General features: G+C 42.3%; 1 long non-coding RNA gene across 1 annotated transcript in view; it reads right to left on the reverse strand.

The window, feature by feature from the left end:
- Positions 1-27,001, reverse strand: part of LOC133116549 (uncharacterized) — a 40,657-nt gene that overhangs the window by 4,761 nt on the left and 8,895 nt on the right. The window contains exons 2-3 of the long non-coding RNA XR_009705883.1: positions 10,013-10,076; positions 397-553 (exon numbers count right to left, since the gene is read on the reverse strand). This is a non-coding gene — a long non-coding RNA (uncharacterized LOC133116549). The remainder of the gene's footprint in view (positions 1-396; positions 554-10,012; positions 10,077-27,001) is intronic.

The raw sequence follows: 27,001 nt of genomic DNA on the forward strand, positions 1-27,001 counted from the left end.
GAGTGCAGTTTGACTGTAATACCCCTGAAATATAAAGAAGCAAACACAAGTCAGAAGATGTAAACCGATCTTTTGTTGCACATGAAAAGGCACAATATCCTGTGGCTACATCAAAACACCATTAGTACTAATACTGAGACACAACATGAGATTTCTCACTCCTTTCATTGTCCACCCATTACAAAGTTGGAGCATTTCTTGAGCAACAGTTATAGTGATAATCACTCATGTTATTCGATTTTGTCTACCCAAACAGCAACATTCAAAATTCAAATAAGCAAACCGAAAAAACACTACTGAAGAAACCAACAGTGTGGCTTTCCTGGAATAGGGGAGCTGGCAGGTTCCTGTCAAACGCGCGGGAGCCGTTAGTGGTATGAACGGTGGACATCACACCTGAGATGGCTGCGGGGCTTTCAGAGGTAAGGACAGAGGTCCCCTGCAGCTCAACTCCACACAGCTCTTCTGCATTCTCTCACACTCTCCCCAGTTCTCCCCAGGTCTCTGTCAATCCGTAGCCTCAACCTTAAGGCATCTGTCTCTTTTTCAGCTTCTTTATGAAAAAATGGAAAAAGGAGGACAAAAAGGAAGCTTTTTATTATTCATGGGATGGACAAGGACGAGCAGCACATTGAGCAATTGTGCGACTTTTTGAGGTTATTATACAGTATATTGCAAAGCCCATAAGTAATTTGGCAACTATTTTAAGTCAGATGATTTGTCCCATATTGTTAACATTTTATTCCCCACAAACTCAACCATATAGATTTCTTATATACATAGACATATAGATACATATACTTATATACATTTTTTAAGGTTCTGTACCTCCGATATCTCATTCTAACCCCACATCTATGAAGATACAAGGCCTCAGAAGATGGGGAAAGACGTCTGAAAAAGTTAGTATACTTCCACCTTAAGCTGTACCCTGCTGAGTTGATGTGCGAATTACTGTCAAAGGTTATGGACAGCGATTGATTACTGGTCTGTTGTAAAGATCTGTTGGATTTGAAGGTTGCAGCAAAGGATTTGAGAAGGGAAGCTAAGGAAAGTGGAGTGATGCATCATAGCTTATACTCTTATACGCATATGCACTTTATTAGGTACACTTGCCCAGTAATGCACATAGCCACAAGCAGTGAATCCTGCAGCAACTTAACAAATAAATCTTGGAAACATGGTGAAGCGATTCGGTTGTAATTCAACCCAACGTGAGATTAGACAAAACATGTCATCTCAGCGACTTTGACCAGAATGAATAAAACGCATAGAACCTGGAAGTGGATGGGCTACATTAGCAGAAGACCATACCGGGTTCCGCTCCTGTCAGCTAAGAACAGGAAGATGAAGCTACAAGATCACACATCTTGCCCCCATACTAATGTTCGGTTGAACAACTAAATCTGCTGCTCACAGGATGTTTTTTATTTTTTTGCACTATTCTCTGCAAACTGTAGAGATTGTTGTGCGTGAAAATCCCAGGAGATCAGCAGTTTCTGAGATGCTCAAACCCTGTCCTGGCACCAACAATCATTCCACTGTGAAAGTCACCATTTTGACTTTTGGTCTGAAAAACTATACCATTCAATTTAAGTTTACGTGAATTTAGCTTTTTACAAACACTGACACAAAGACACTGGAAATAAACAAACAAACCTGGAAATAATACAGTATATCAGTGTGTGTGTTTCAAGTGCACCACGTTTCAAGTGTACTTCCAAACATTTATTAATGATGCAATTTGTTTTGATTATTTCTGGCATTTCCAAAACAATTTAAACTTTAGCAAGATTTTCATCCATTGAAAGTCTGCTGACTTCCATGCATTTCTAAATGAGGCCTTGCAACTTCCTCTGTTTTTTTGTCTCTGAAACTTAGAATACATTAAAGCAAACTGTTCAAAGGAAAGTTTAGAAAGTTTAGCGACAGACTGGGAGGCAGGCAGAGGATCTTAAGAAGGTACCACTGTGTATTTGACAGCTTAACTGTAAAGTTGAATTTATGAGGCTTGAACGAGACTCCATTATCTCCTAATTACAATAAATATAGCACAGCTTACTTTGGGCAAGCTGCTGAGCACCTGCTGGCATTCCACAGCCGCCCCCCCTCCCCACAACCATCCACCCTCCCCCCCACATCCCCCCTCACCCCACCCCTCACTGCCAGCCTCCACTACCAAGCACAGAAAACAGCCTCAATGCTGACAATTGGATTAGCTCAAAGGCCCTGTTCATCTACCAAGAGACTTACTGTATGTTATGTCCACTGCGGACAAATATATGTCCATTTTTTTCTTACCTGACAAATATGAGTTCCTTTCGTAGTTTCTATTTGCACTCACTGAGCACTTTATTAGGTAGACCTGAGACACCAGTTTGTTAATTCAACCATTTAATCAGCCAATCATGTGGCAGCCGCGTAAAAACTAAATGTGTAAAACCATGCAGACATGGTCAAGAGGTTCAGCTGTTTTTCAGATGAAATGTCAGAATGGGCAAGAAATGTGATCGAAGTGACTTTGACCGTGGAATGATTGTTGGTGCCAGGACAGGGTCATTTGAGTATCTGGGAAACTGCTGATCTCCTAGGATTTTCACACACAACAGTCTCTAGAATTTGCAGAGAATGGTGCAAAAAACAAAAAACATCCAGTGAGCAGCAATTCTGCAGGCGAAAGTGCCATGTTAATGGCAGTACAGTGAGTACAGTGAGTACAGTGGAGAACGGCCAGGCTGGTCAAAGCTGACAGGAAGGTGACAAGTCCTAATATAAAAATACCTAATAAAGTGTTCACTGAGTGTATATCCTTTGACTAAATTGTGAAACCAATAATGATATATGTATATTCTGTATTTATCCAGCTTTATAAGCTTGATAGGCACTTGATCAATATTAATTTTCACTATCTAGATCTTACAATGACAGGATTTGTATCCAACGAACATCCATGTGTCTGCTTGCAGAACTGGCCTGCATTTTTTAATAAAGGAGAAGACATCTCTGGATAGCCATATGAGACACTCTAAACCATGACAGATGTTGTCGACATGCCGGTAACAGCAAAATGGCCACAGAGAAATGGTTTGAGGACAGGCAATGAGCAAGGCAGCCCCATGAAGAAAGGTCCCTGGAGCTGTGGGACTCACACAACACTGCAGACTCTACGAACGAGACCCGTGTTACCAGACCGTTCTGGGATTTCAGGTTCTCTAATGCGGTAGAGCATGACAAGGTCTCCTCCCATTGACTGCCCCCAGCTCCATGGAGAAATGTAGGGTGGCCAGACTGGGGGGAGATGATCCCATCCAAACATCAAACGTCATCTCTCAACTCATCATTCATGCTGCTGATATTTTCTAAAGTATTTTGAGATGCAAGAGGATGAGACCTTAGCATCATTCACTTGCACAGACAGAGGGGCCGATATGGTCAAGGCTTTTCACAATGTGAGATATAATATGGCCAAAATCCTGGAGAAGGATTAGCAGACAAAGTAACTGTTCGGATTTTGTTGTCCGAGTTATCTCTGCTGTTGCAGTTGGATAACTGTAATTGGAAATCCGTTCCCGTCCCTAGTCAGAAGGAGAATTTTCCTGCAGAAATGGACAATATGGTGTTTCAGACCTAACTCCATACTGGGCTCATCAAACATGGCAAATAATAATAATAATTCATTTTAATAGTTATGCTGTTATGGCAGCGTTCATAATTGAGATTTGTGATGGATATAATATGCATCAACATCAAAATATCTTCGGAAAAAGGTTTTTTCTCCACATATCTTTCAGTAGCTTATTTTGAGAAGTAAAGGTGCCATCTAGTGGAAACTCTGTATAAACAACTGATGCTCAATATAGACTACACCCGTGATAGCCACACCAGGGCAGAAATAAATAACTGACTGGACCAAAGAAGCTCATGAATTGTTACCCAAATCCCCTTTAATCGCTCTAAAACAATTTATTTGTCCAAACAAGAGACAGTGGTCTCGAGTAATTTGACAGTTTCCCATAAATAACACCAGCACTTTTTGAGGTGAATGATGAGGAACGACACAAAACCAACCACTGAAAAATAAACAATTATATTTTGAGGACTGAAATGATACTTTCCTTTCATAGCGCAGCATAATTGCATTCTATAACAAGCACTATTTCACCTTCAACTGACTTGTAAATGGAAGAGAAAAGAAAAGAATTCTCCCTGCCTTTCCTGCCAGAACCACTTAACACTAAAGAATCCTCCGTAATATACAAATTCTCCCCAGGTGGCTCAGTTTCCAAAAGGAAGCTAGGAAAGGGTGCTGCCGGAGACGCTAAAGGCATAACTGTGGTTATGGAGCCGAAATGGGGCGAGGCAAGAAGAGAATGTTAATTTGTGGTCTAATGTCTGGAGGGGCAGGGAGAGTGGCTCAGTCTCAACGGGGCGCTCATGACTCTGTTTCTCAAACTCTACCCTGATGAACCCCCTCCGTCTTCACCCGTGGGGGACTGGGTATTTAAGAGATCTCCTGCGACCCCCATCCTACACCGTAATCTCCATCATTTATTCCGTCTTCTCTACATCCCTCCGTCCTGAGAGTTCTGTTCTTCTCTCTCTTAGACCAGGGGCATATTGCGTTCAATGCGGACTACACAATCGTGTACTCAGCTCCACTGCGGCGGAACGCATAGCAAGACTCTGGCTACACGGCGCCTGTTTGCAGAAGCCCCAAAGCACGCTCAATGTCAGTTTATTCAAATGCAGAATGGTGGACCAGTAATCCAGTGTCGAGGCACGTCAACAGAAATGACAGCATTTATTTTAGTCTACCCGCTAACTGACGTCGCTGGGAGGCGCGTGCAATGGAAACGGACCGAGCGTTGCAAAGAGCTCCTTCAGTCTCGCCGAAGCTGCATCCATAGCCTTACACCACACAGCACACGTCTCCATGATTCCCTTCATTACCCGAGGCGTGGCCAGTAGGGGAGCACACGCCACGACAACTTGGTGAGCAAACAGACTTCACAATAACCTAGGACGTCTTGCAGAAACAAAAACATGGAAGTCCTATTAATTATCCCGGAAAATGAGTAAAGCAGTGCCCTGAAATGAGAAGCCACCTTGGTCTGGTAATTAAGGAGAAAGAGAACACCTGACGGTTGTGTTCTCCATCTTTAACGGTTCAGGATGTGTAAACGTGTGGAGGAAATACGTTTTCCATTATTGTGCTTCTGCCTGAGACCATCTATGTCAGTGGTCACCATCCTTGTTCCTGGAGATCTACCGTCCTATAGGCTTTCACTCCAACCCGAACAAAACATACCTCATTCAACAGCTAGAGAAGGCTGCCCCACACTGTTTCTGGACATATACCATCCTGTAGGTTTTCACTCCATCCCTAACAAAGCACACCTCACTCAGCTAAATATCTCATTGAGGTGCTAATTAGTAGAATCAGTTGTGCCAAATTAGGGTTGAAGTGAAACCCTTCAGGACAGTAAATCTTCAGGAACAGGGTTGGTGACCAGCTGATCTATGCAATGGCCCCTTATGAAAGGCAAACTAAGTAAAAATCCATAAAACACGTGGATACTGAACAAATAAAATGAAAAGATAATAGCATGCACACACTGTAAAATGTGGACATATCCGAGTTAGGTGAGTGTGCCTATCCAAGCATTGACCTAGAATAGCAAGGCAAGCAGTCAGTCAACTTGAAACAGTCTTTTCCATTAGCTCAATGTGTGTATGAGAGGGTGGCAGGAACCATTAATATATACATGAATACTGAATGTAGAGATGAGATTAAATCCATTATAAATGATGCACAAGTTTCACTTATTGAGCACTTTATACTGCCTCGGTTTTGTTACAATGCTGCATACATTGTGCACTTAATGTGCTTTGTCTCTTTAAGGGAATTAGCAGTCACTTTTAGCTTAAAATTGCTCAGCTAGTTCATAGCCTTTGGCACAGAGAAGATTTTGTTGACTCTCCTGTAAAGTTTTGAGGAAGCGCATCTTTCAGACTAATTCTCTTTTAATTGCATCAGTGAGCATTAGCTCGGAAATGACATGTAGCGTGCAGCTGCTGGTGTGGCTATGGGGCAGCACTTTCAGCTCGTGCCTTCCTGCTCAGCAGAGTGGATCGGAGAACTGGCATTGTTGAGAATAATGAATCTCTGGGATGTTTTTTTCCCCCTTCTTTTTACCCGTCAGCAGCCAAGGGTGCTTTTCCAGGGCTTTCAAAATGGGTTTCCTTTGCATTTTCTTTTTTCCGACAATTCAAAGCTTTCTCTCCTCCTTGAATGTCCCTGTCCTCTCGGAGAACAGGGTTTAGATCCATTTGCCGCTTCTTCTCAAGATTAGGGCAGCGGTTGGCATCATGTCACTTCAAAGGGTCCTTCACAATTTCCGGAGAGAGGCCCACGAACACAACAAACGGACTGCTGTTAAGGGTTCTGTGCCACCATTACTGTCATCCGAGTGTGCAAGCCAAGTTCAGGAGTAAGACACACAAATAAATAAAAACATAGGTGAAGAAATAAGTACATAAATACATACATAAATAAGTAAATAAGTAAATAAATAAAAACATTAATAAATACATAAGTAAATAAATAAGTAAATAAGTAAATAAGTAAATAAGTAAATAAATAAATAAAACCCAGAATCCAAGGAATTATGATCATGGGACCATTGTTAATAATTGGCAGGCCTTTCTGAAGCCATGAACACAAATATTGAACCTGGGTGATGCACTGGAACTTAATTTTCATTTTTCACGACTGAGATTACAAAATCAATATAATATTGGACACGTATTGTGATATGACATGCACGTGTATAAGCTGCTCATGCACATGTTCCAGTTCTGCTATTGCAGAGCAGAATTATCAACATTACGGATGTAGGAAATGATCTACAATGTTACCAGTGTAGACAATGCTACATATGTTTCACAATTTACTAAACCGTCACAAGACAGCGAAAATGTAAAACAAATAAAGTAATTTGACAAGCCATCAAAAACAAACTTAAAAAAACAACAACAAAAAAAAACATTATGATTCACTGTGAATGATCTAACGGTTCCTTAGTTCCAGCATGTAATTTTCACCAGGGAACATTCAGCCTAGTGCTGCTTTGATTACCTCATTAAAAGAACACCTCGAATCACGATGGCTGCCATTCTACTGGGGGACCGAGGTGATTTTATTCACCAGGAGGAACATCTGATCAAAGTAATTAAACAATTTTTAATCACAACGCCTAATTAAACTGCTAATCACAGAGACCATGCCAATTCAAAGATTCAGCAAGATGATACCGCATCTTAAGGCAGAGCACAGGAATATTATTATTAATGTTACTTTATTTTCACCGAGCTTTGAAACATTCACAGAGGGCAGACAGAATGCAGCACAGCCCACCTACCATGTAATTAAATGGCGGGGCCCAGATTATTCAGCTCTCTAATGCAGATCTTTACTCTGAATACTTTTAATGTTCCTGCAAAAGTATGGACTGCATGGCTTCTGTGCATCTTCAGGTCTCCCTAAAGGAAAATCTCTGTTGCCAAGCAACGCTCATGTGAAACACTGAATGCTTAAGAATCCTTTCGTAAATTTATTCTGGCCAGCAGCAAAGGGGTCTCAAAGTACAATAATGTAGCAAATACATTTGGAAACTTTGTAATACATAATAGATATTAAAAATGTGAATCCAACTTCGGAGAAATTGAAATCACACCGGTTGAAATAAATCAAAGTGTAAAGAATTTTGTGGCCATTTGGTTTTCAAGATGTCACCTGAATTTCCATTCTGCAGCCACACGTGTTGATCGAGACCAATTCTCAATCCCAAGCAACTCAGTTCATTTTTACTGGATTAAATGAAGTTGTATCCTGTCTTTCTGGTGTTGATTAAATCCTGGCATTAGTCAGTGCAAGAGACAGTGGAGTTGTCCCTGTGGTAATGTGCTCAATGAAAGGGCAGTGGGTTGCATGATGGGGCAGTTTAACCACCCTTGGCGTTGCTTTAGCGATGACCCGAGAGAGAGAGATAGAGAGAGAGAAAGAGAAAGAGAGAGCCGGTGGGGTGGTTGCCAGCGGTTCCCGGGAGACTATTTGCTGCTTGGACGTGAGCCGGTGACAGTCTGAAGCACGTGTCCCAAGGCTGCCAACAAAAGAGTCTGCCAACAAAAGCCCCTGACACTGCTGACAGAGTACAGAGAGAGAGGGGGACTGAGCGCAGGGCGGGCTGCAGGAACCGGCCGCAAACTAATAAAACAAGTTAGAAAGTTTCAACTAATAAAAACTTTCCCAAACTTTACAAAGCAGGGGGAAGGGGGTCCACTGATTAAAGCCACCTTTCTCGTTCTAGGAAGAACCCCCTAGAGCCAGTCCTTCAAGACCCATCCAGTGCTGACTGTGGCTGGTAGCCCCACAGGGTGAAGCACAATTAGAGGCAGTGTTGGCCAAGGTTAGGGGGGGTATCGATCGGCATCTGCCTCTCGTCGTTCTGGCTGAACGGGCGTCCACGCGTCTGCCTGTTAAGCTCCACCAGGCGCGTCTTCCTCCGACTCATCTCCATGCGAGCCCGAAGCAGCCACGGCCCCATGACAAGGTTGACATTTGGCTCCTGACATGACATGCTGTGAAGGAGAGGGTGTGCGTGTTTGCACTCTTCCACACCGAAAGCTTTGGAATCGAGTGCGAGCGCTGCTATACGGACAGGCGTTCCAAATCGGGATGAAAGGGGCTAAGAAGTGAATAAATAAACAATGACATACAGTATACCGGGGGAGGAAACTTGAGCATCCAGCCACCAAATCCGGTCCGACAGAGCCAAGAGATGAGGGCGGTGCGAACAGGTGCTCCATCACGTTAGATTAAAGCCTTTTCATCGTACCTCCTCGTTTCACCGGGGAACGTCCACAAGCGTGTGGAGCGTGCCTTGCTTCATATTAGCACATAGGAAAAGGGGAATCTAGCTCCAGATAAACTGAGCGTATGCAAGCCAGGCTCCGTGCACCTGTACTCCGAGTGGTGATGGACTGACTGCCTTCCCATCCGTCACTCTCCCCAGTGAAAGATGAGCCCGCTCCAGACACTCGCAGATTGCTGCAGGCTGTCGAGATTAATTACGAATTCCCCGACATGCACGGGGCTGACTCGCCCGCATGCATTTCGGGTTCCCTCCGAGGGGCCATAGCTCAAAGGATGCTGGGATACAGAGCGCTTCGACTGGCGCACGACTGACAGAAGATAATTTCAGTCCCTACATTCGTATCGGAAAACAACATTGATCAAGCTCTTATAGGACATCAGGAGGGTGCCATTAAAAGGGAAATGGCACAGGGTTAACACCCCAGAATGGCCATTGATATGCAGCAGAGTAGCCTAGACAACTCTACATAGGCTGTGGACAAAAATAAAACACATTTTCCCATTTTAGAAGGGATAAAATACTTGTAAACTCTACAGAAAGAATATCTTCAAGGATATCATCAATAAAAATGTTGCATTAAAAGCTGATAGTCTGGATTTTACAGTGCAAAACGGGCAACATCCACCAAGCGCCACGCAGGAAGGCAAAGGTCACCATTTTCACGGCTTCATTGGAAATCCCCCAGAAGAATAATTGTGAATATTTACAGCTGAGATCAAGGCTGACTGAAGCAAGGCTCATTACTTTCACAACAGGAATGTTTTGGCTCGATGAAACCAGCCATAAGTTTATCAATGAATCACATGCGAGAACATTTTGTCTGAGGAGGAAATGTGAGACTGAAATGATGATGATGATGATGTATGTATATACAGTATATGCTGTCCATATCTTTGCCATTTCAGACAGACTAGTATGTTAGCCTGCATTAAGAAGTCAATAAGTCAATGATGATGATCATCAACATCATCATTGAAACACAGATGACTAAGAATAAGAACAAGTGTTTGCAAGGATATAGTGCTTTTCAGCTTTTCACACTGAAAGTGCTTTCCATTGATGAGGGGGAAACTCACCTCAACCACCCACGTGGGTGATGCATGGCAGCCATTTTGCACCAGAACGCTCAGCACACATCAGCTGAGGTGGAGAGGGAGAGAACAGGATGATTAGTTGGCAGGTTGAGAGAGTCAGGTTGGGAATTTATTCAGGACACCAGGGAAAGTGTCATGGGATCTTTAATTACCTCAGCGAGTCACGACCTCAGTTTAACATCTCATCTGAAAGACAGCTTCTCCATCACTGCACTGGGACACTGGGCTTTATTTTACCAGAGGGAATATCGCCCCCTATTGGCTCACCAACACTGCCTCCAGCAGCAAATAAGTTTTCAACATCTTGCTTAACTTCAGCCATGGCTACTGTGAAAAATAGCTTGACATCTTGAAATGGCTTTGATGTGGTGCCCATGAACAAGGCACAGCAGCTCAAACTGAACAGTAGACATACTGAACAACTCATTATAAAATCTGAACTTCTCACAGCGTTAGAAAACTGCAGGTTTTCTGTGTCCCTCTCAACATGGTGCATGTTTGAAAGCTCTTTCGTCAACTCAGTATCAAAAGACAGTGCATACCATATCGCAACCAGTCTTGGAACACCTTCTCTTCTGGGATGGAGCATCTTGTTTCCCGGATAACAATATCGCAATGAAGACCACCAGAGCCAACTAGACCCAACAGGTCTATGACGCTGCGCTGCTAAAATCAGTAGCTTGTGTTAACACAGATATTCAAGTGTCATGGGCATTTTTATGGTGCCTGCTTAAAGGGCACAGTAAATCAAACACTTCATACAAACATGCCGAAATCCTTTTAAAAAATACGAGAGGGATATAATTGTTGGCTGAATGGTTTCCTGTAAAGCATTCTCCTAAAGCTGCGCTCAATAGGATGTGGAACTTGGGAAATGGGACAAACTGGCTTAGCAGTGAAGAACTACAGGAAGAGAGCACACTCTTATGACCCTGTAGCCCACCACAGAATGGTACAGTTTCTGTAGTGTGGAGGAGGAATATGTTCAGAGATATGAAACAGGGATAACAAGAAATCTTAATCCGAGCAGGCCTGAAATACTGAATATAAAGTTGATAAGTAAGTCTGTGGTTTCAAACTGGGGGTAGGGCCAGGTGGGGGTTGGCATGGGAGGTTCATGTGATTGCAGACCAGGGGCTTCACAAAGAATCTTGGGCGCAACACATTTTTATGTCCTTTGTTTGCCCAATAAATCACTAAACTATAGATTTCTGAAACTATACTTGAGCTCAGAAACCTGGTTTCTTCCACATTTCAGATGTAACCATCTGTCGTGAGAGTCCTTTCAATCCCTCATAGATATATATGGAATGCGTTAACTTTGACCTATCCTGCAAATCAATTCTGTGACTTTTAAAAAGACGTGGTGCTCTCATTATCTCACCCGTATTTTATCTCCTCAGTAGATATTTTTGGACCATGAGTCACATCTTTCTGAGCAATAAAGAAAGCATCTAACTGAAACATCTACTCCAGCTCAGTCTAACCTTCTGCACTTGCACTTTTATCTTTTTCAGTAACATGTATTTTGGCTAGATATCAGTACAGCACTAGGCACTAAACTATAAATTAAGTGTAAAAAGTCACAGAATCCAAATGGTTTTTAATATACAAAATACAAAAATAAACACGGTACGGATAGGTAGTTATGCCCTTGTGCCGTAGTAGATACGCAGAGATAAAAGCGGAAAGTTCTGCACGGGGAAATCGGGGCACTGGAGGGCTCTTTCGCTTCAGAGTGAATTAATGAAACTGAGTCGGTGGGAAGGCTGCAGGGGCAGCGGACCGAACAGGAGGACTGACACGGGGCACAGCGAAGGGAACGAATCGCTGCAGCCATGAACTCCGTCTCATAAGGGAGAGAGAGACAGCTCTGCTAGCCCGGCGAGAAGCGAAGGGATCCGGGTTCCTGAGAGACTTCACACCTTGCCGACCCCGTGAACGGATTCATTTTAAGCTGTGGGCTACAGAGGCCAATCGGGCTTAACACACAAAAGTAAGGCAAATAAAAACATTTCTCACAAAGTAATGGCAAATATTGCTCAATTCTAAACGCCCACCTACCAGGCTGAGCATTCCTTCCCAGAAGGCACTTGTTGGCTGAATGCCACAACATGCAGTTGATGTTTGGGTCACTCAGATCTGAACTGAACCATGCTCGGCTTGTGCCATAGCTGTAAGGGATGTTTTTTTGCATTCACTTTCTAGGCCGAAGCAATGCGAGGTTTAAAAAAAAATGAAAACTACAGTCAAGTGTCAGGGTCTGACATACGTAAATGCCACCACATCCTAACATTAGAATCAGCCTGACTGACTGAGTCAGCCATGCGATTTGGTGGGGAAAGGGTGGACAATCGTAAAACTGAAAATGCAAGCATAAAATACACAAATATACTTAACAGTGGTCTCTTTTGAAAGATATTTCAAAGATATTTATTTACAGAGGTTGTACAGCGGAATATAATTGTCAAGGGAATTTAATTTTCCCTTAAGATTAATGCTTCAGCGTGCTCCTGTTTTTTAATGCACTTTTTGTACTTGGACTTTTCAGGCACAAATAGTAGGATCAACTCAGGTGAGAAAGATGTAATCCAGATTTCTTAGGCTTTGCATGCACAGAACAACAAGCACAAGTTGTTCCCCCCCTGTGGATAGCCCTGAACTAATGAAGAATCTTTCCAATTCGGTGTGCTTACCTTGTTTTGTGTAAACTAATTTTCCTGACAAACAGTGTGTGTCCAGCATGATTACAGGATTTAATCCCTTGTAAATAATGATAGCAAATAATTAGGACTGAAAAGTGTCATTACAATGCCTAAAGTCCGCGGGGATGCTCTTGTAGATGAGATAACCTTGTCTCAATTTTTCCTAATGTGATCTATTTTAGAGGAAGTTAATAAAAATGACGAGCCCGGGTATCAAAACCGACACAGGGCCAGATGAATTTCTAATAGGCCTTATGAATCAGTGGCCCACTTAGGGGAGGCGAAGCGACTTGACAGGCTTGTTACTTTAACTGCCAATAAAATTCATGCATGCCTGACAAAGACATGTTCATGTAGGTATCTACAGTTTAATTAGCAGAAAATAGGTTCCATTGTACTGCTTAAATCAACAGCTATATGAGACAGTGGTATCCACCCCTCAGCAGGTGAGCCTCTCAGTTAAATTATATACCAGAAGACACAGATTGCAATGGACTGCAATAACGTGTACTTATGGACAGCCATCTGTAACCATCTAGAAGCCCCGTTGCCTCGCTCAGAAATTACATTACATTACATTATTGGCATTTGGCAGACGCTCTTATCCAGAGCGACGTACAACAAAGTGCATACCTATAACCAAGGATAAGTTCGCTGAAAGACCCTAGAGGGAAGTACAATTTCAATTGCTACCTTTACAACAAAGATAAGGACGAGGGCCAATTATTATTATTATTATTTTTTTTTTTTTATAACAAAGAAACAAACAAACAGAGCAAAAGTGACCAAAGTTAACTATCCAAACACTGCTTACCTAGCCAACTAAAAATACCAATACACAAAGCAAGTCACAGAGACAACAATTAAGGTTCACAGGGAGGTAGGGAGGGATGGGGAGAGGTGCTGCTGGAAGAGGTGTGTCTTCAGCTTGCGCTTGAAGGTGGGGAGAGATTCTACAGTTCTGACCTCAACGGGGAGTTCGTTCCACCACCGCCAGAACAGACAGTAGTCGTGAGCGTGAGGTGGAGGTTCGGAGAGGGGGAGATGCCAAGCGGCCTGTGGAGGCTGAACAAAGAGGTCTGGCAGGGGTGTACGGTCTGATGATTGCCACTGTAGTGTGCAGATTCAAACAATGAACCATTCGTCCACTGTAATAAGCCGGGTGTAGGTTTAGAGCCTTGGGGCCTGTATCATGAAAGTATCTCAACTTAGGTGAGAAAAGTCCAAGTTAGCCGGCTCAACAAATCCTAAAAATAGCGGATAACGGGTATTGCAAGGCTGGTTATTAGCTCTGCCAAAGCGGGTTTTCACACTGAAGCCATCTCCGCGCTCACACAACAGGGTGGTTTTGGTAACAATGGACTACAGTGCTGCCTATGTACGGGGAGAGCCACAGTTTACGTACATAAGCAACATTCGTTTCACAGGATCGGCGTACACCGTCATAGGTGAGCAGACATCGGACTGCTACACCAACCTCAGGTAAGTACTGCTGCCAAAGGTCAAAATGTCCCCAGCAACCAACTGTCTGCAGTTCTGGGCAACAACTACACACGCACAAGAGACCTACACACCTCTGCCGATGGTGGATGAAATCAGAGACTGGCACCAAGGAGGAAGTGTGGGAGAAGTAATCATCACAGAGCAGCTGCTTGATTACCTCTTTGATGACATCTCCACCGGGGTCAAAGAGCACGAACCGGCCGAGGGACTGGAAGCAGCAGTTGGCGCAGCAATACCTCAACGCCAGACGAGGTACTACTGAGTGATCACCACCACTGTCCAGGGAGACCAGACCAGAGAGAGGGAGGTAACTGAGAGTGGATGAGGGTCATGGGGGATATGTCAGCGGGGGCAGGAAGGAGGGTGCCAGGGGCCTGTTCTTACCATCAGCAGCCAAGACATAAAGCCTCTACCTGTCCCCTTTGGTAACCAAAGCAGTCTAGTTACTGTTTTGTCCCAAGGGAAGGTCATGTGCAGGGGGGTGGGTTGAACAGCATTGCTGACTGTTGTGATGACCATGGTGGAGAATGGAAGTAAGCTACAGGTTTTGTTGGAAATGACGAGCTCACCGCCACTTAGGTAGAAATATGTCTCAGAAAGCTGAATGGGCTATCGCCACCACACTAGGGTGAAATGTGTAAAACAGGGAGACCGTCTCTTACCCTATGGCAGACGTTACTGTGGCAATTGAGGAAAATATATTTCTGTTGAGGTGGAGTGATGTCATTCTTGCCCTGGACGTACAAGTATTGTTGGATCTGCTATCAGTGAAGAGAATTGATTCATGCCCTGTGGTCACTAGGACCAAAGCAAAGCAGGGGTGGAGCCTTCGTCCGATGTCAGTGGTAATTATTTGAAGGGACGTGAAACGTGCCTCAATTTTCGGTATCAGCACCACGGCATAAAATTCGGAGGCACTCCGTCAGTTGATCATGAATTATCCACAGTACATGAGAAGTGGAAGGTTCCATCAAACATTAGCTCCCTGCAAAGGGCCTTCATACTGGCCCTTCATGGCGCCTGTGATAGACCCCTCCTAAAGTGAATGGTGCAGTCCAGTCATAAGTGAGCAAAAGAAAGATGACTCACTCTGGGTGTGCATTGACGTCCAAAACGTCAAGGCCATCTCCAGATTCAGCGCCTACTCGATGCCTCCATTTGATGTTTTGCTGGAGGTCGTTGGCCAGGCCCTCAGAACAGTAATGTAATTAATCATGGGTACTCCTGGCTCTGAATACGTGCTACAGTATCATTTCTTCATTCCAGTTTTTTTCTTATATAAAAAGCTTTGATGATTTAATCATAATATTGAACTTAACAGCATTAAGTCCTACGATATTACTAAAGATTATCATAATTAATTGTGATAATCTTTCATCTTTGCACAGCTCAGTTCAATTTGTTATAAGGAGAAATTCTATTTCACTTTTTATGTCAAAAACGAATCTGCTGTTGATTCTTCACGTGGACCACTAAGAATAAACAAAATGTAAAAAAATAATCAAAATCAAAATCATATTATGCAAATCACATCTCTTCTTTAGCAATCACATTCATCTTTTTAATCTGAAAGTATAACTCAAAAGCTGCTCATTATTAATGTATTAAAACTGGGCTTGAAGTGCAGTCCCATGTGGGGAGCTGGCGACCTACTGTTTTACCTCAGTCCTCCACTAGGTGGCTCCTACACAAGTTGCATTCATCAAATGCCCTACTATACCTTGACAATGCCATCTCCAGGCATATGAACATGTTAACATTAGACTGGCCAATACCTCACACTTTGAGATGTTCAAATATGCGGAAATGATTAATTGTATGATTGATGTCAAATTGATTTGTTACAATTTAATCATTTGATTACAAATATTGCAACATTACAGAACATGTACAAAATGAATAATGTAAGACTTATAGAATATAGTATACCAACAATACCAACAAAAAAAACTGAAATACAAGACAAATCTGAAACTGCATTTCTGTATCTAAAATATATAATATCCATTAATCAAAATCCGGTTTTCTTTTTATTACTTATTATAGTAGTTATTAAATACTATTAATAATCATCATTATTATCATCATCATCATCATCATTACAAGTGTGTCACTCATGAAAAACATAACCCCATTAAAATTGTAATACAATTAATCAAGCTGAACATCTTTGTGCATTACACAAATCGCCCTCTGTCTCCCCATTAAAATGTTTGAAAGAGTGCATCTTATTGGCCCTGGGCACTTGGTCATAACATTGCGAATCCTCATTTGTTCTCTGGCACAGATAGCGCGCGATCAGCACCCAGACAGAGATGAGAAGACACAGCTCGGTCCTGACTGCGGGGCACGGCTGGGCCGCTGAGGCAGGAGAGCAACATCTCTCACCTTGATTTATGAGGCCGGCGCAAAACGAGACAACGTTATTCTCCAACTTCAGAGAGGAAATGGACTCAAATGGTCACGGGATTGCGCTTAGATGGTGCTTTTATCTAAAGCGCTTTGCAATTAGTGCCTCTCATTCACACGCACCAACAGCTGCAGGCTGCCATGCGAGGCACCGACCAGCTCGTCGGGAGCAACTGGGGTGTCTTGCTCAGGGACACTCCGACACACCCGGGGCGGGGGATCGAACCGGCAACCCTCCGACGAGTCATCGATTGAACTACAATACTACCAGTAGGGGGCTCCCGAATGGAAGGTAGCAGGCAGGGGGCTCTTTGTCTGCACATTATCAGCCAATCTACTGAGAGCAATGACCTTCTTACAACTCCATTAGGACTTTCCGTCAAGACCATCCTTAATGTCCCTACTGCTGGGTGAACCATGAAGAAATCCATACTTTTTTGGCTCTAAGAAATGTCAGATTCGCTCTAAACGGCATCTGAGGAAAGATTATCATGATGCAATATCTATTTGCTATATGCCCTTTTTTAAATGTTTTTTTAAACAAAAAAATGTTTTAGATCTTCGGAGACAAACAGCTGCAAGTTTATTCTCGTTTGTTGTTCCAAAAAAGTGAGCATCGCATCTGCACCGGCCACATGAGCTGTGACTGCAGAAAGATTTTCTGCCAAGCACGCCTACCTGCTCAATGTCATTTTAATTGCAGTCATTATGACAAAGACGTTTAATTACACCAAACAAAAACCAGCTCAGCCACGTCCATGCGCTCATTTTATATTTATACTTAAAAAAAAAAAAAAAAAAAAAAAAGAAGTTGCAATTGAGGCAGACATCTGTGCGATATACATTATTATGAATGGTCGCCTTTATTTTCAGCACATTTATCAATTCTGAGATGTGCTGCATGGAACATATGCTGCTTCTCATTCCTGTGAGGACCAAAACAATGGCACCATCAAACTACATTTTTTAATGCACCAGAATACCAAAACAGAGCACTAAATTGCAATCTTTTTTCTTAACTTTTTTACCCTCCAATTATGTTAAGATTTTATGATCGGTTTTACATTTGGGTCAAATTGAGCCCAACATTTGAATGAATACAAAAATGTTGTAATAGAAAAGTTGCCTTCTTATTGTCTCCCAAAGTACTAGCCTTTTATCCATAAACATGAAAAATCTGTGGGAAACATCTCATTTTAGAGCCTAAGGAACAGTAAGTGGAACATTTGGCACCTGTAGGGGAAAGTGCCACTATAATCATTCACAAAGAAATCTGAGAAAATGGTTTAAAATGGTTGTATATTTTCTTACATTTTATGCAGTTACAGATGGTCAGAATAACAGCGCATGATACATTTGTGTGCTTGGTACAGGACTTTGCATAGCATTATGTTTATTTTTACCAATACCAAATTATTAAATCATACAGTATCAATATAAAAAAATGGTTAACTGGTTTTTAAGAGAATTAATTAAATCAAATTGTTTCCAAACATAATAGGAGGGTGATATGTAATAATTAGAATGGCTTTTTAACTGTTCTGATACTCTAGCCACTTAGGGTATTGAAACTAATGTTGATGCTTTTTCAATTTCAGATCTGTTTTTGATGCACGCCATGTTGTTTATTTCAGTTGCAACATTACTGTGCAAAAGGCCAATGAACTGTGATAACCAGGAGAGACACGTGGGACACACCACTCATAGAGATGACTTTTCCCATAGAAAAGGGAAAGCAACCAAATTAAATTACATACTGTACATACACAAAGGGAAACATACACTTAACACCCCTAAATACCCCTGAACCAAAAGGATTACGTATCAACTTAATAAAACACAAACACCCCAGTGTGTGCTTTCGAGAGGGTAAACAAATGCTGCCTAGACTGTCTGACATTTGTGAAGTAATTTCCCTGGTGGGGTTCAATAAAGCTCATTTCCTCTGACCCACCTTAGTTTAGGTCAGCTCTGCCTGCGTTCATACTCCACCTGGAGCCACGGTGCACTGGCCAAACAGAAGAATGAGAATCCAACTTCTTTCCCCCAAACTGGCAAAGAAATGCCATACGTGCACTTCGAAGGATGTCGAGAGTGACTTAGTCAAAACGTGAGACGCCATGTTGGCTCACATTTCAGTAGCGCACATACAGCCATGGTGAGTTATTGGAAACCAGGCCAGCAGTGATTTAGTGACAGCCCTTGCCTGTAATCTGACAGCCCTCAGATCCACAGAAATCACAAAATTGAGGTTTTCTTTTTCTCCCCAGGAGGACTAATCCATTTGTGAGCTGTACTAAAAAACACTGCTGGTTCTGCTTGGTTTCCACAGTAAACATGTACCCTGCCTCTATTTCCCCTGACTGCCGTCTAACTCAGATGTCTGACATTGCAGGCATTTGCCTGTTGAAGTTCCACTTTTGACTTTCAAACAAAACGCATTGTTGTTCTGGGGCACGCGTTATATAAGAGCCCCCTCGAAAGTAATGTTCTGAGCGATGTCTATGAGACCTGGGGAGTTAAAATAACAGAGGTTTAAATGCACTAGTACACAAACACAAGCACGCACGCACACGTACACACAGAGCTTCCCTTCAATGACACATTAAATCCACTTAACATGAATGTGATATGCCAATCTCATTTACAGCATGGAGACGGCTCACACTGACAGTGTGTCTCTGAAACAGACACTCCACCAGTGATGATGTACCTCTCAGAAACAGACACTCCACCAGTGATGGTGTACTCTCAGAAACAGACACTCCACCAGTGATGGTGTTCATCTCTGAAACAGACACTCCACCAGTGATGGTGTACTCTCAGAAACAGACACTCCACCAGTGATGGTGTACATCTCTGAAACAGACACTCCACCAGTGAGATGGTGTTTGTCTCTGAAACAGGCACTCCACCAGTGATGGTGTTCGTCTCTGAAACAGACACTCCACCAGTGATGGTGTTCGTCTCAGAAACAGACACTCCACCAGTGATGGTGTTCGTCTCAGAAACAGACACTCCACCAGTGATGGTGTTCGTCTCAGAAACAGACACTCCACCAGTGATGGTGTTTGTCTCAGAAACAGGCACTCCACCAGTGATGGTGTTCGTCTCAGAAACAGGCACTCCACCAGTGATGGTGTTCGTCTCTGAAACAGGCACCACGCATTTCCTCTCGATGGTTCAGAGCCCCATAGCTTGAGGCCTGGTACACAGGGCCCCCATGCGGTCCCGGTCCAGATGTGCCGTCCTGTATTGTCCGCCCTCACAAAGCACCCAGACCGGGCCTCAGTGTGTGCCCGCTCGCACTCTTTGTGCGTCCGCCCCCGGCCTCCCGTTATGCGGAGAGGCAGCCTTTGACCGGACACAAGGCACACTTAACACCCCCGCCCCCTCTCAGCAGGGGTGAGAGAGCCATCTGCCTCCCTCGACGTGTGAGAAGAACAAAATCACAGTGCGGTAATGGGGAGAGGTCGAATGCTGTTCAACATTTAATTCAGTGCTCTTCCTTTTAAAAAAAAAAGACAGGCCGGGGGCATCAGTAGTATTTCTGACCGGCTAAGGAGGGCTAAAGAGGCAGAGGCATCCGGTGCAGAATAATTAAACCCGGTCTGTGTCCACAGGGATGAGGCCCGACAGGGCATCATTTCCGGTCTGGAACTCGGACAGGAATGGGCTCGGTCCGACAAACGATGACAACACGATCATGGCCCTGATCAGCTCAGGTCACACCTTGTGAGCAAGCGGTTAGCACAACAAAAAAATGTATTATTTAATTAAGGTTCCACTTTACAATACAGTTCATGAATTGGCATTAACTAATGTAGCTGTTAACAAAAAATAATTATGGACAAATCCAATCAAGCATGAAATTAACTTTTCATGAGTTAATGCATTTGATAACAACTAACTAACATATTTGTTACATGCTATTTATACATTAGCAAACCATGGGATGAATTTATAATCAGTTAACCATTAAAAAATGCATTAACTGACTTCTCACTTTCATTCCAATATGAATTGGCAATAACTAATGTAGTTGCTAACATAAATGAATGATTTACAAATACATTAACAGAGCTGTACAGATTTCTCAGTTGCAGTCAGTTAACTACATTAGCGCATAGCAATTCATGGAACCGTATTGTAAAGTCTCATCTAATTTTATAATAAAAACGTGTGGCTCAGATTTTCAGTTCTCCATTTTTGGGAATCCCACCCCAGTCCCAGGGCCTTATGACAGTGAATCACCAGTCGCAGTTATTTATTCATCTCTGGTCTGCTGCTCCCACCTCAGAAGAAAAACGTCATCCGCCTGGAAAGGGGAAGTATAAGTGTTACTGTGTTCCAGACAGACGGCAACAAACACGCGAGGTTCAGAGCGAGGTCACGCCCTGGAACAGCGCGGCAGAGGTAACAGGTGTAGACTGGCAGGAGCTGTGCAACGGTACAGCAACCAATGGCAAGAAAAAAAAATACAATAACATGTTTGCCCCGATTGTTGTCATAATAACTCTTGTTTTTAATGTGTCTGTGCGGTGCTAAACTGGAGCCGTCAAAAGGTGAGTTGCCGGTGACTGGCACTGGTCTTGGCAACGGGATGGGTCTTGGAACAGATTGCACGCTATAAACTTGATTTTCTTGTTCCAAATTCAGTCTGGAAAATCCTGCTTCTCTCTTGTTTTTTTTTTCTCATTTAGTATTCAGTATACAATCATGTTTGATCGGATAATAGTTAGACTAACACAAATAATTCATATTATTCTTAGTATGTTCATTAAATTAAATTAATCCAGCATTCATGATTATTATATTCAGTCATTTGTAGCTATAATCAATATCTAGATATATCCATATTAATATTCATATTTTCATATAATATAACACATACAGTATTCATGTATATCTGTTATCATATGACACGGTATGTCCAATCACCAAAACAGTTTCTCTTAATTCATGATTAACCTCCAGTAGAAACACAGAGAGACATATGGCATATGACATAAAGCTTATAAGTATGTGAAACTAAGTCATGAGACAAGAACGCTCTCTCAGTTCTGTGATAAACCTGCTTTATTCACTCGCTGTACAATGCTTTAATCAAAGAAATACCCAGACAGGGAGATTCAGCTTTCAGTTCAGCATATGAGCAATCAATAGGCAAGCTGACATGAATTTGAAAAGGGCCAGTATTATGGCTGTGAAATTTTTTGCTGCATCATATATGTACATAAATACATCTCGACAAAACAGCAAGCAAATCCAGTTAACAGTGGCAGTACAGGAGCAAACAAATGTGTCACATTTATGGGTTAAGCAAAATAACCTAAACTAATTTAGTCGGAAGGTTTTTTTCCCCCTAGTCTATTTAACATTGTCCTGAAGACATGCCATGCGCACGCTTCCTCTTACGCTACAGGGCTGTAACATTTGAAATGGTCATTACACCTACTGGCTCCACTAAACCTTGTGTTCTCACATTGCCCAGTTGCCCCATGGAGCTACACTGTGTGTTAATGCGTTTAGCAGTCAGCCCGGCTTGCCCTGTGCATTTGAAAACCAGATGGAAGCAGAACTAGAGAAATATCCCTGTCGGCTGAATTAGTCATTGGTAAGATTCAGTGGATTCCTTTGTAATTTGAATGATAGTTAACTAGGTGTGGTCACTGTGATTGCAAGATATGTATCTGTGTGTGGGAGGGAGAGGGAGGGTGAGAGAGAACAAGAGAAAAGGTTAGCAAAGGACAGTGACTATCTGTGGTCTCAATCAGTAAAAGAGCTAATTTACTAATATCAGACAGACCACGTGGATCGTCTAGTTGTGCAGTCTGAAAAACAGCCAACACGATATCAGAAAACTAGAAAGAAGACAAATAAACATCAGCAACCTTCAACAGGGAAATAGAGTACATTTGAATGACTGCATGTACATTGGCTTAAAAAAACGAATGATCTCCACGGTTGGATATGATGAGCAAACTGCTGTATTGAAATGCAGCACATTGACTCGGAGTGCTCAAATTATTTTTAAACTACATACATTAAAAGAAGGTCTTTGCAAATGACATTGTGCCCACCACTGTCACACTGTCAGACATAGATAAGCAAAGCACACGACCCCTGTGGCTAAGTAGATGCACCTGATAACCCTGCAAGTATGTTAGAGCGCTTGATAAGAACACTGAGTGCAGTCAGCCAGCCAGCCAGCCAGCCAGCCCTTCACCCAGCTCCTTGTAAACCAAGTGGCACCACAAATACATGTGTCCAAGTACTCAGCAAACAGTAATCTGATACGGTTATTCTCCCAGAGGCTACTCCTGAGGTCTGCCACAAACTGTAAGGGCAGCCTGGGTCAGCCCAACCCTAGAGATTATAGCGATCCCATGCTTCTGCCACAGCTTCTCCAGTCTTACTAGGCAACTGATGCTAATTTGTTTTCCCCCACCATCTACTCAAGCGCTTGCTTTTATTTTTGGAGCGCAGTGCTCATTAAAAGGAAAACGGTGTCCGTGGGGATCCAACCCGCAATCCCTTGGTTCACAGTCCAGGGTCTCACCCCATATAACCCACTGGTGTTGAGTGCTACCCCACACCATAATTACTCATCTTCCGTGGTGAGAATCTATCACACCACTGTTCAGAGGACACCAGTGAAGGGCGGGAAGGATGATCTTCAGCTTTCATCCCGGCCTAACATACAGTACAAAGCTATTGACTCAAGCCGACAACTGATTAAACAAGCACTGACGCCGGCTCCAGACACAATTTTGTTTACGATTTTAAATTAAACTGTGAGGTGATACTCCAGACAGCCTTAAAATTAATCTGCAAATCCCTTCTCAAACTAAATATCAGGTAGTTGTTAAATGTGGTAAATTGTACCACAAGTAAATCCAGTTTCTCGGTTCACTTTTCTCGTTTGTTTTTTTTCCACAGCGATTATATTATAATGATCCCTAAACTGTCCTGTACATAAAAATGTACAAATGCATCTGCCTGACTGGGTGTTGCAAATACACAATTAAAATAAACTTGGATAGAATGAAGTCCAGGGGTCCAGTAACAGAAAATCATACCTGCTTTTGTCATTTAACGCAAACTGCATGACAGTCGATGATATCAATGCCCGAAGGTATTTTTATAAATATGCTCAATAAATGAGCAAAATGAGTGCTCCGTGACCCGAGGGATTCATGAGAAAAAGAGGGTTCAATTGTATTACAACCTCTGGGAATATAAACCCAGAAGCAGAAATAAAGACCTGCCAGCAAAGTATGAGAACCATATTTACTGTATGTGGCCACAAATGCAACCTGTGCCCCAGCCTCATGAGTAACATACATTAGATCTTTCATTTTTTCACTTTGTAAAAAAATGATCGACATGCAATCCACTCCACTTGTGCTTATCGCAGCTGAAGAGGTTTAATTTGATTCTGAAGTGGCAACTGCTTCAAATTGCATACTCACAAAATAAACCCATTCAGTTTCATAGTTCAATGTATTGTTAAAAAAGTGTGCCGTTTGGCTCAATTTATTCTAAGCAGACATATGTATCAACCATCAGAGATGCTGAGACCAATGTGTGAGATTTCACAAAGAATGAAGTTTGTGGATTATGACGGATTATTGTATTGTAACACATTCTATGGAACTGATGATAACATTCCACAGACAGTAGAAAAAAAAACAATGAAACCATCGTAATTATAAATCGCAATTTCACTGGAGATGATAATTAAAAAGCACGGCTATGAAAGAGAACCGTTTTAATGTCTGCTTTCTCTCTCCCATTCCTCCAGTCTCCTCTCTCTCTCTTTCTCCAATAGACGTACCGTAAACCAACTATTTGTTTTCTTCTTGCCTCCAGCAAGATCCTAATGTCACCTGATGTCAGACTTCAAGGCACCAGACTAAGAGTCCCTCTGGCTAGATAGACACAGATACATCTCTACTCCGCTCGACTAGCATAAGGTCCACTCAACACATCAGTATTAATACACTAAACAACATACATTTTCCATTTTCAACCCGAATAATATCTTCCCACCTGTTTAGACAAATAGAACAAGACCACAGATTCACACAGGCCCTGCCCTAATATGTGCAGTGTGGCCGTTAGAATAATCAAATAATTATTTATGTTTGTTGTGACATGCTCTATAATTAGGACACATTCTTTTTTTTTTTTCTCTCTCTTGCTCAGACATTGTGTTAACACCACAGGCTATAGGTGTTTTTAATCTAGGACTAAATCTTTATTGTCCCAGAGGGGCAATTTGGTTGCGGCCTAATGAAGACAATCACCTGAAAATACACAAGATGCAACAACACACCAGAAAAACAATGATTAAAAACAGAAATACGAAACATTCATGCACTCTGTTGTGAAAAGTAGAAATTCCATTATTTTGCCAATATTCTCACTGCTGAAATTATATGGCCAAAATGAAGATGAAAACATAATGGCATGTGCATTTTTGTACACCTCACCAGGCGATAGCACTGACACTTGCTGGGTTTCACTTAAAGACTTAAGTGTCATGGTGTTGTGTATTTAAACATCATCTTCAGGAATAACAGCAGGCTCCCCACTTTCATCACGCAGATTATGTCATATCAGTCTCTTACTCTTACTCACTATGGTTGTATGTGGTTTCTCGGACCCATTGCTCAGAGTGTGAGTGCAGTCTACCTTTGACTGAAGCTTGTGGCCTCACAAGTAATTTCCAAGCACTCAAAGATTAAAATGGAACCAACATTAATATCATTGGTTGTCCTCTTATAGAAATGTGCTTATAAATTTTTGTTGTTTTCTGCACCCCAAAAGTAGGCAATAGTTGGCAGCACTGCTGAAGTTGGGGAACTGAGCTGATAACCAGAAGGCTCCCGGGGCAGACAAGTCCATTAATCTGGTCTGCTCCAGTAAATATCCAGTATACATAAATGCATATTTTTGTTGCATTGCATTTTGAAAAATATTAAATGTGCAAAAGGGGGACAATTCATGAAGCCAGCCAACTCTTGCCAAGATACTGTAGTTTAACTGCAAGCGACGGCTGAATAAATGAAATTAAACAAAAGTAAAACAGTTGTAAAACCGGATTTAGATTATCATAATACGTCAAGTCATCTGATTTAAGTTCATTTAGAATGTCAAAACAGCTTTGCTGAATAACCCCAAGCTATACAGGTCTAGACCCTAGATGACAGTGCAACTTCTTGTTCTTCTTAGTAGTATTACTGCTGCAAATAAATACCAATAATCATATATTGTTTACAATTTTTCTTTATTTGATTTAATAAAATTATTTTGAAACATTATTGATTTGCATATTTTTGGAAGGCTTGGTAAAAGTTCAGGTTGTTTCTCATACTGTATGTACAGTACATCTTAAAAATCTACTCGCAGTGAGAAACAGTGGCTGGCTCAGTGGCTTGCGATTTAACCACAATTTAAACGTTATGAAAAAAAAAAAAAAGGAACCCATGTGCATTTATCACCTGCAAACAGAACACTCCCTTCCCTGACACATTCTACCAAACGGCAAACTTTCCCAACTACTTTCCCAACTGTTCTTATGGCTTGCTTGGGCTCCTGGCCAATTGTGAATACAGATTTCTCCCAATAGCCCAGGGGAGTGTGTGAACAGTTCTGTTGTTCTATTTATGTATTTTTTAGGGGGGGGGGGGGAGTAGGGATTGGGGGGGCTGCAGGATAACTCGGTCAAGACATCTGGCTGCGATGTCATGTTGTCAGGGCAGAGGTGTCCGACTGTCTGCTTCCTGTTGAGTACAAGTTAAGACGAGCTTCCAGCCAGAAGTACATATTCAGAGTCGAGAATGGCGTGAATTCCTCCATGTATTTATTCATAAGGCATACAGCAACTATAATGTCAATTCACTTCTCCTTTATGACCACTGTTGATCCTCTGATAATGTACAGTGATCCATGAAGACAGACACATCCTGTCCTGGGTGTGGTCTTCTGGATAGTCACGGTCGGTAAAGTGCACAAAAAATCTGGAGAAAACATTCTTTGTTCAGCAAAGCCTGTTATTACAGAATGCAGGGAACAAACAGGCGAGAGTCTATGGGCATGCAGACAGCTGACAGCATGTAAGAACTGACTCCAGCCTTAGAATGTGATGGTGAGGAAAGGCCATCTTCGCACATCCAGGACCTGGTGTGAGACAGCACAGACCCAAAGCCTCAGTGGAAGTATAACATGCCATTATTCAACCCAGCTAGGTACAAACATCACTGCACGTCCCAGGTGATACTCAACATTTCCTGTAAAAGACTGACCCCTGTTAATGTAGCCAAACTTTTGTTCTACACTAGTTGAA

This window comes from Conger conger, chromosome 17 (assembly GCF_963514075.1).
Source record: "Conger conger chromosome 17, fConCon1.1, whole genome shotgun sequence".
Taxonomy (NCBI): domain Eukaryota; kingdom Metazoa; phylum Chordata; class Actinopteri; order Anguilliformes; family Congridae; genus Conger; species Conger conger.